The sequence below is a fragment of the Eucalyptus grandis genome, chromosome 8 (genome assembly GCF_016545825.1).
Source record: "Eucalyptus grandis isolate ANBG69807.140 chromosome 8, ASM1654582v1, whole genome shotgun sequence".
In the NCBI taxonomy this organism is placed as follows: Eukaryota; Viridiplantae; Streptophyta; class Magnoliopsida; order Myrtales; family Myrtaceae; genus Eucalyptus; species Eucalyptus grandis.
Window position 1 is genome coordinate 10,837,873 of NC_052619.1, and position 11,295 is coordinate 10,849,167.

The 11,295-nt window shown below is 38.8% G+C and overlaps 1 non-coding gene across 1 annotated transcript; it reads right to left on the bottom strand.

Annotated features, from left to right (window-relative positions):
• Positions 1-10,334: 10,334 nt before the first annotated feature.
• Positions 10,335-10,407, bottom strand: TRNAF-GAA. Its single transcript has one exon. It is a non-coding gene; the product is annotated as a tRNA-Phe (tRNA).
• Between the last annotated feature and the right edge of the window lie 888 nt (positions 10,408-11,295).

Consider the following 11,295-nt stretch of genomic DNA (forward strand, 5'->3'; position numbering starts at 1 on the left):
CCTAGAAATTGCAACTAATTTATCCTAAGACAAATTTTATGAAATTTGAAATGATCTAGCTAGATTAAGATTTTATCTAATTTAAACTAGGGATTAAGTCATATTAAATCCTAATTTAAACTAAGACATTATCTAAATCTAAAATGCAATTTATCTATAAAAATTATCTAAATTTAAAATGAAACATGCAATTCTAATCTAATATGCACAATGATTTTTTTGTGTTTTTCTTTAAGAAATTCGAAATTAAAACTAACATGCAAAACTAACAACCTAAATGATTGCACTTTCTTTTTGGATTTTTTATTTAAAAATTCGAAATAAGATTGCAATCTTAAATATGCAAGATAACAACAAACCTAATCCTAATTAAGATTTCTTTATTTTTTATTTTACGAAAATAAGATTTGACTCAACCAACTCGACGATAAGAAATCAAATAAGATAAGATTGATATCCAAAATCGGCGAACCATATCTCGCGCATGAGACGGGTTGGCCTAATTTTAAAATTAAATCGCAAATCGAATCTCGAGCTTGAGATTGGATTATCGATTTTTGAAGTGATTACGAGTGGATTTCGGGCGCGAAAATCGGACTATCAATCCCTAGCAAGGACTTTTTCATGTCGGAATATCAATCATACATTTAAGGAACAAGTCTACTAAAAACTATAAAGGAAAAATAATAAAGACTTCAAAAAAAAAATAATAAATAAACTACCTAATTTTCCTTTTTTTCTTTTATTTTCCCACAAAGCTTGCTCGTGCAAGGCTGGTCACTGAAGCAGTGGATCGGGAAGCTGGTTGATTAGTCCGGCAAGGGCAGTGGCTGTGGTGGTGGGTCACCGTCAACGGAGGTCACGGTGGTTGGAGCTCCGGCGAAGGGACTCGGTGGCTGGTGGACGCAGCTACAGCAACTGGTCACGGGTCAAGCGGGACAGGGGCGGCACGGGCGAAGCAATCGGCGTTCGGGCACCGGCGAGAGGTGAGCAACAGCGTCGGGCAGCAGCTCCGGAGCGGCAGATCGGGGACGGAAATCGGTTGAGGCGCGGTGGGCTTCGTCGGTCTGGTGGAGCGGATCGGCGAGGCAGCAGCAATTTCGCGGGGGTACGGCGAACCGGCTCGGGATCTGCTGGGTCGCGGGTTGCAGACGAGTCGCAGCGTCGGATGGCAGAGGGTTGCAGGACGCGGCGGTGCAGCGGCCGCTCGGGACCTGCTGGCGTCGCGGTTTGCTCGCGGAGGAGGTGCGGCGGGGCGACGTCGGACCGTCGTGGGTCGGTGCGGGCTGCAGGCGAATCACCGGCTAAGGCGTGGCTGCGTTGCTGCTCGGAGCGGGGCTCAGGCGCGGCGGAGCTTCACGGGTCGTCGAGTTGGCGCGACGATGGCTGGTGGAGACCGGCGGTGTGAGCGCAGCGCGGGTGAAGAGAAACTGGCGATTGGGGCAGCGAAAGTGGGGAAGATGATGAACAGTAGAGTCAAATCACCTCTGCTTTTACTTTTCTCCTCTCTCTCTCTCTCTCACGTTCTTTTTCTCTGCCCCTGTGTACTTTCTGCAGCTTCTCTTTTCTTTTCTTTTCTGAAATTTTTTTCCAGAGAAGCCCCCCTGCGCTCATACGCCGATGGCCTTTTATAGGAAGGAATTGGATTTTCAAATTATTCCTCGAATCAACATCCGCAATATTTTTCACAAAATTCATCCCTTATTAATAAGGATTCGAGATTAAGATAAAAATTTTCTCTAAATCCAAATCTTTCAAAGCCAAATCGTAATTTTTTTTTTTTTTTTACCCATCCACCCTATCCAAAAGATTCATATCTCGAAAAAAATTGTAAAATATTATATTCCCATGAGATAATTTTAATTATTAAACAAACACAGTGGCCAACTTCCGTCGTGAAAATTTCCGATCCATCTAATTCGAACTCATTCGCCACCGTGAGTCCAATAAAATGCAAAAATGCAAAAACAAAATAAATACAATCTAAATCTATGCTATGCAATTAATAAAATTAACCCCTAATTTCATATGCAATAAATAAATAAATTAAATCACCAAAATTTAGGTGTCAACAGTGCACAATAACCAAAAACCTTGTAACATAATCTCGGAGATGTCGGGACACTCTAGATAATGACAAAAGAATGCAAAAAGGGGAGAAAAGAATTGATTCATTTTTTCAAGGGAATACACCTCAATCGAAATCCACATTACATGGAGCCGAATATAAGTCATCTTAATTTTCATAGAGTATACTTTTTCTGTCATCCCGAGTCGTCAGCAAGCGAGACATCTTCTTTTCTCCTAAGTACTTGTCGTCCAGAAGGAGCTGTACAGAAAGCAACAAAATGAAGGATCTGCCGTGTTAGCCATGTCTGGCATGATAATTTTATATTTAAACAGCAATCCCGCTACGACATAAAGGAATCAGGAAGAATATAATCAATCATATGGTAAGTCATGTAAATTGCTGGAATCTATCTTCAAATGCAATGAATTAACAATTCCTTCTACGGGATACTATACTCGGATAGCATGAAGGCCGAATTCATGTGCTATGTGGGATGATGCATGACTACTACAGATCCATTAAACGCGGATGTAAACAAACTAGAAGAAGGGAAAAAAATATAATAATACCTCTTGCCTAAGAAACACATTTAGTCACTACTGTTCCTCCTACTTCTGATGATTTGGTTCGTAAAACATGTAAAGAGAGATGCAAATTTTGTTTCATACCATCCGCAGAAGATGTGTCCCTTGTCCGATTGATAATCCTTTGACTTCCACGGGACAACCAGCACTACACTACCCTTTTAAAGATTATGCTCCTGGGAAGGCAAAAGAAGAGATCAGCTTTGATAAACTCCATCACTTCAGCTGAAATCAAATATAATTCAATTACTATGTTGTCTGGGCATGGAATCATTAAAATCGATGCCGCTTCATATTTGTCAAACAAAACGTCTTCAATTGCTGAATCTCTTTCTCTATAAAGTCTATCTGACCAGCACAACTTCAATTACACAAGTCCAAAAGAGCTGATTCATGCACATGAAATGAAACAGATGATTCTTGACTCCCACATTATAATAAAACAAACCATCGCAAGCCAGATCCACTGGCAAGACATGGAATTCTCACATTCAAATTTTGCCCAGTTTGAAGGAGTTTTGGAGCAACAGTCTTGTTGTGAACCACGAGAGTAGAGTAGGCTGAACAGATCCACTTTTCCGTCAATCGGTTTTATGGATGTATTGGACTCACTCATCGGGGGTAACTTGGCCGCTCCATTGTCCTCCATATCAAATGAAAACTGCACCGAGGAAATTAAGGGCGACAAGTGAAATAAGTCTCGGGGCCAGTGAGCTAGTCAACGTGTGGATCTCAGATAAAATGAAGAAACCGGAAGTGGAACTTTTCACATTGGTTAACATCAACATTTGATAGTATTGTGAGAATTGCCAAGTAACTGCCAGACAGACTTATTATTTATATCCACCGTAATATACCCTCTTACATAACAGATGCTTGTAGCCCATCTCTATTTTAAGTTTGATATTCAAAAAGAGTACCGGAAAAAAGCAAAAATCTAAGAAAATACACTGGAGGGCACAAAACATAGAGAAGAGGGAGAGAAAGTCGGGCTTAAGTTTTTTCTTGGCCTGTTGAGACATGTTCTTTTCTGCCACACAAGTTGAGATAAGTCGGATTGATTGGGATTTGAACCCAGTTCCTTCCCCTTACCCCTTAGACCCCTGGGTGTGGCCTAGGTTAGGTGAAACATAGTTTCTGACTTTCTATGACATACAAAAGAAGCACGGAAGGTGTTGCTGTACATGAAAAACTAGCAATTGAATCTCTTTGGAAAGATGCTAAGAGAAATTTGAAGATACCCCTCGGTGTCTTGCTGGAGGTGGAGTTGCCGGTGCTACATGCGATGTGAGAATCTCTTCTTCAGAAAAGTTTCTCATCTTCTTAGGTATGGAAGCTTTTGATCTGTCTTCTACAGGCTCACTGGAGACGCGGCACAGACTGATGCCTTCAAAACTTGGCTGCGGTGCATCTTTTGCAACCCATCTTTTCTCATCATACCTTATAACAAGCAAGCAGGTTGTAAACAAAACAGAAACAGGAAATCATATCATTTTGTTAAATTCATCATAAGGCAGAGCAGGATATATACTTGGTAGAAATGAATTTCTGAATCTCACTTCTGTCATAATCCGGTGGAAGTTCTGCTTCCCAGTATTTGTTGGACCTCTTGTTTCCATACCTTTCACAGTTATTCACAAGATACGGAGCTATAAATATGTTTGTATATAAAGCAAAAGAAGATCAAAATGGAATATACTATTAAGAAACCAATAACATGGAAAGCAACTTAACTGCATGATTAGATCAATAATGATTAAATAAATCACAAAGAAAGGCTGGAGGACAAATGGAACTATTCTGTAAAAATGATTAAGTTAATGAAGAATATAGTTGGGTTATTTACAAGATAGCAATGAAAAAAGATGCATTGAATTGTAAAAAGTAATCGCCCATTTCATTTTTACTGTTGCTCCTTGAGAATATCATGTCGTTGTGCTGCTGTCCATATTTTCTCAAGTTTGACAGGAGGACTCGAACAATGTCATAGAATGCATCAAAAACGAGTTGATGGCAAATTTTCTTACACTGCATAAAAGCAACCTGTTCTGGTAGCCATGTATCCAAAGTAGTCGATCTAACCTATTTACAAAGAAAAAATAAAGCCATTATCAGATATCAGGGCAGTAGCCAGACATAAGAGGTGATTAGGACAAGAATATTAACAATAGCATGACAATGAAAAAATCTCTGTATGTGTCCAGAGATCGAGGTTGTAGCCAGACAGAAGAGATGATTAGATAAGAATATTAACAATAGCATTACAATGAAAATCTCTATATGTGTCCAGAGTTTGTGTTGTTGCTGCTGCCTGTTGCAGCTTGCTATATTTCCACGTTCAAGCTTCACAGGGAATGATAAAGGTTTGAGAAGAATCAAAGAGGAGAAAAAGAATTCCATTTCCTAATTGTACTTTTCTTCTCTAAATGGACTCCTAGATGCATACAGATCTGGAATTCAGTAGCATCAATTCATATCCTGAAGGATCACTACTTAATAAAAAAAATACTTGGCATGTGGAGGAAAATCCACTCAAACTTGAAACTCGAAAGACAAGAACCAGCATTTCAACAACAACGTCCACAAAGCACAGGAATCATCACTGTAGTAAAACCTTGTGACAAACGGTCTGACTGAGGCTCATTTTCTAAATTTCAGTGCGTTCCGTTGAATGGGACTAAATACAAACAATAAGCAGCTTATTAAGCACCCAGAATAGCAAATGCACAGGTTTACAACTTAATGACAAGAATGTCACTAACAATGACTAAGGTGTTACTTCCTTAATATTATAGATGCAGATGCATTTCCCAGAGCTAGGAGTTTGGGAAAGTGATGACTTAGTTCTATACAGACAAGACGGAAGGGAAAAAGGTACTGCAAAGAAAAGTGCACAGGATGCCGAATATGCCTATCATGAGAATAGAAGTAACCATATCAAAACCTCCTGGGATAACCTCTTGTAGATTCTAACCACCTTGAAATCTAACAGTAAACAGCAACTTAATCCCAAAAAAAAAGAAGAAAACAGCAAGCTTGCTTCTGTTGTCCACGCTAGGGTGGTTTGAAATTTCTTTGTTATTATTTAAATTGTTGTTTGCTGAACTAGAGCATACTATCAAGAAAACACATTAGTGAAAAAGAATGGTAGAATAGTACCTTTGAAATATGTACTCCAAGACTCCGATGGATCCCGGAACATTGCATGCATATGAAAATTCCTAGATTCACACTTGCCCATCGAGGAGCCCTAAAAAGAGTTTTAGTGCATCAAGTACAAAAGATGCTCAGAATGTGGAATAAAATGAGGACGTGCGTTGAACTTAGAGAAATGAGTAGAAAGTATATGCCCGAAAGAAACTATGCAGATTGCCAGGTCAAAGCATTATGCGATACCAAGACCTAAAAAGCACGTGGAAAGAAAATGTCATAATTCCCATCTGAATGCTGTCAAGCTCTAGAAGTCCTTGCACCATGGTTTCAACCTAAACTAGTTCAAATTGGTAATCTGGGAATTTAGAGGCTGTTATGTGCTCAATATGTAAATCAACATTCAAGATGATTATGCAATTTCCTGAGTTTCAAGTAGACTTAAAAAGACCAAAGATTCAATTATTTACTTAAGGAAATCTTATGACATACGCATCACAGTCGATATTGATTGTATGACATGCTCTGGCAATCTGCACAAAATCTTATTATATACACGGCACAGTTGATATTGATCGCATGACATACTTGCTTTGGCAATCTGCACACTCCTATTTTCTGGAAGTTTGAGAAGACCTCGAGTATCTGCATGTGACAATCAAGAAATGATATTTTCAGTTGGTGAGATCAACTGAACGGAGCACAACTACTTTTGTATAGCAGCACAAAGTAGACCCAGGCCAAGAAACTAAGCTGTTCACATGTAATTTATGGATCCATAGTTCATGTGCAATTAGCCTGGTTAGAAAAGCTAAAAGCAGTCGATTGGTCCAGGGCAACGAATCTTTTAATTGATGATGATACCAATATGATAAAAGATCTCATTTTCTCCTTCATAAGGATCAACAATACCGTTCTGCCGATCCTCTAATTTCCTGGAGTGACCTATGCAGCTGATGGGCCAGCAAGGAGGCCTTTTTCATTCCCTTTCTTAAAGAGAACTCTAATAGCCATGTCATGAAGAACAAATCTTGGGAGTCTTATCACTAGATGGCAAAGAGTTATTGTTAACAGAACTTAAAAGAGACCACATATAACACCGGCTGATAAAAGACTGGAAGTGATCACTTCCTTGACGACGCACGTTTTGGCCTACCGACAAACTCCAGCGCCTTGGACAAAAACACAACGCCCAAACAAAGACCAACCTACTATGCATTTCAAGTTTTCACCTTGTAATCGAAAAAGAATTGCGAGCAGAAACGACATTGCCGATAGATATTTGGGCTTTAACTATTCTTATGGCTTGTTATTACGGAGTCATCTTTAACATGATACAACATCTTAGACGGAATTATCAGGAAACAACAAATACGGTCGACCTCGGCAATGTCTGAAAAATAAGCAATTGCTCTGGTTGAAGAGCGGTGCAGAATGAAAACCATGAGGAAGCAATGAAAACCAAAAGGATCAGACGAGCCGATGAAGGATCTAGAGCGGGGGTTAGTCGACCTTGGTGTGCCTGGCGTGGAGGTCCTTGGTGACCAATGCCTTGTCGTTCATTGTTTCCGAGCCCGTGGTACGTGCTTCCTATCCACCTCTCCTCGGCGATCGGATCCGATCACTCACGAAAAAGACGAATGGGAGGTTGAGATTCATCTCCGGGCAAGAGAGGAGGAGGAGGAGCGAAAGAGATTGAACTGGATCCCCACGGAAAGAGGGAGGAGGAGAGAGAGAGAGTGGGTTCTCTCTCTATCTATCTATCTATCTCGTGTCTGTGGATGAACAGAAAGAGAGGGGGGGAAAGAGACAGTTGAGAGCGTCCTGGAAAGGAGGTGGCCTTGCCAGCTCGTGCATGCTATCCCTCTTTCTCCCTTAACAAGCTGACGCGCCGTTTTGGCGCGGAACTCCATTGTCAAATCTCTCTCTCTCTCTTTTCTTCTCCGACGTCAACGGTAAAATAAGATGCATCTTCTCGAACAATGGCTTGGAAAGGAAGATGATGGCCAATGCTAACGATTTACTTCCCTATAAATTTCGTACCTCGTACTGCATGTTCTGGTCCGAACTTATAGCTACTTTGCACCGCCCGCCACCACCAAAGAATTCCCAAGTCGACATGCCTGTGGTCACAGCTCCATCGAAAATACTGGCAACTGGGGAAGTCTCTCCTTACAAGCTGGGTCACAATTGGACAATGCTGCACGGCATGAATAAAATTCGTGATCCCTTAGGAGACAGGTGGCCGCATTAAATCAACCACTATGAAAGGAAAGGTACACAAATAAAACATCAATAAAGACAACATTCAAGACACTAGTTTGTTTTGGCTTACTCTAAGCAAAAAAAGTTTTCCTTCATTTTCCCTTCGAAATTTGACCTATTCTATAAAATTCACATCCGAAGAAAAATGGCTGTGTTTTCTTCCATCATCCCAGGTCGAAGATAACTTCTTTTCAGTTAATTTTATGATTGATGGATTACAAATGATAATAAATAAATAAAAACATCATCCATACTCATTTTTAGTTGAAATAGTACATGGATGACATTCATATTTGTCGCTCAGGATCATCCAATATTTAGAGTGGTTTCGGGAAATATTACCATATGTAGAGATGGTACAGCTTTTATGAATAAAATAAAGAGAATATCTTAGAAAATTCATGCTCTGAAACAAAACATAGAATAATATAGAAATCGGAAAAGGAGAGAGTGGCCATGAATGATGGTGACGTCGCCCGGCCGGCAGCCATTATGGTCGAGACGGTCTTTTGTGCGTGTGCGCGCCACAACAATGTGATGGCTGCCTAGAAAACCCTAGGTGACCGTGACCATTGGCATGGTGTTTGTCATTGCTTGTTTGCACCTTGCACGATCTCTTCTTATTTTCTCCACCGATTTGTGGGGGCTCGGTCACCATCGTTTTAACCAATAGAAAATGTCAATTACAACTTGAAATATTTAGATTTGAATACATCCTAAAACTGTTTCATTTGAATTTTGGGACGTAAAATATCAAGGGTATTCATTCTGAGTGGAGAAAATTACACTCAAAATTACGGGTCCCTTTAAATGGAGAGGGTAAACTCTATTGCATCTCGTAAGAAATGTTTGAGGAATTGATAGACCGATATAATAGTTGCCCACGCCGGTAAAGGTAGAAGGGTGGGTGAAACATCCATTGTAAGATCGACATGTGCTTCACACGGTATCTCTCAATCGACCTGTTGGCCTTGTAACCCCCACAATCGTTTTAACCGATGGAAAATGCCAATTTCAACTTAAGATGTCGAGATAAAGTATTCAAAAAAAAAAAAAAAAAATATGGTTGGGAGCAAGTCATATAGATTTTATGGATAATTTTTATGAGATGTAATGAGTGTTTACTTGATCGGCTTAAGAATAGGAGGGCTGCTAACCCTCTGGGTTTGCCATTGATAGCAATGGTGTGGTGATTGAGCCATGAGTATGCGATCTGCGATGAGTATGCGATCTATGTTCAATTTCACACATATTTCATCTCACATCAAATTATATAGATAATATAATGCATCCTTATTGTACGTGCCAAACAACTAACATAGTTGGTCTCGGTGTCATAATTTTACCTATCCTCTACATTTAAAGAATCTACTTGCCTTAAACTTCTAATTTCTCATCATTATGAAAAAGTCAAACACGAGGACGCAATCTTGGAGTGCCAGTTGGCAATTTCAATCAAACACGTGGACATCAAAGAACATGAATTGTTAAGAGAAATTCAGAATTTTCTTGTAGAATAAAACAAGCGAATTTAGAATTCTTTTTGCGGATAGTAACTTATGAAGATACACAAAATCGATAAATTTTGGAAAAGGAAAATATGAAAACAGGAAAAGTGCCATGTTAAGCAGAATTTAGAATTCTTTTGCGGATGGTAACTTATTAAGACGTGAAAATTTTGACAGAACTTTTACGGATAATAACTCACCAAGATATGAAAATTTTGACAGAACAATAAAATAAAAAAAAAATCGAGAGATTTCGGGAAAAGAAAATATGACAACAAGGAAAGTGCAGTGATAAGCAGAACTTAGAATTCTTTTGTAGATAACGACAAGCGCAATTCAGAATTCTTTTGCGGATAATGAATACACAAATTTTGACGGAACAACGAAAAAAATTAAGAGATTTTGATAAAAGAAAATATGAAAATGGGGAAAGTGCGGTATTAAGTGGAATTTAGAATTCTCTTGCAGATAATAACTTACGAAGATGTGAAAATTTTGACAAAAACAACGGAATTCAGGATTTTTTTACGGATAATAATATCAATATACGAAATTTTGATAGAACAACCAAAAATTAAATAAAATCGAGAGATTTTGGGAAAGAAAATCTGAAAACAGGGAAAGTGCAGTATTAAGCGGAATTTAGAATTCTTTCCCAAAGAACAACTTATGCAGATATGAAAATTTGAGAGAACAACCAAAAATAAAGTGTAAAATCCAGAGATTTTGGGAAAAGAAAATATGTAAAAGGAAAAGTGCGGTGAGCGTGGATCCAACACGCGACCTTCAGATCTTCAGTCTGACGCTCTCCCAACTGAGCTATCCCCGCTCGGTGATGCTGTATTCACATTAAATTTATGTTATACTTTTCTATATAGTACGCATTCGTCATCAAAGCTAGACTACGCCTTGAACCTGAATTATTCCTAAACAAATGAAAAATCATAGGAGTATAATACTGATACCCACGGTTTGGCTTTGGTTATGTTTGGAGATTTTTTCAACCTCATTTTACATACATATGTATGCATATGTTACAAATCAAATTAAACATGTTTGATTTGTTTCCACTTGACAGATCCTTTAATAAGTGAATTAAGTAACAAGACGTATATACTAGATTTCCTAGCCCAAAAAAAGAAAAGTTTATATTAGAAGGTAAATATGGTCTAAGTTGGGTTGGTCCAATACCTAATATAAGGCTAATCGTATAGTATTGGTCCTCATTTTGGGACCAAGAATTGACCCTATTGACCTCGGGAGCAATAACTAGACTGGCCCTATGGGTCTAGCCTAATTTCATTGTCAACCTAAGACCAATTAATTATATTTTTGTTTTATTTTTTGTACTCCTTAAAAGGATAAATGTACTTTTATAAGTTCCATATTCATAAGCAACCAAACTATACATATCAAATATGAAATTTAAGATAAAATAACAATGTAAATCTCTATTTGCAATTGCTGAGCTGCCATGAGACGTGAGAGATTGTACCGATGCCAGTTCATGAGACAAGTAAGGAGAGGCTAGAGGTGAGCAAGGCCGAGGTGAGCAAAGATAGTTTCTTTTGTTTTTTTGGTCAAATTAGGGTTAAGTTTCACTTTAATTTATAGGGCAAATCGTAAAAAGAATAGAGGCAGAGACGTTGAGGTTTAGAGTATACATAATATACCATAATTAGATCAACCCTAAAGTCCTAGATCAAGAATTAACCGC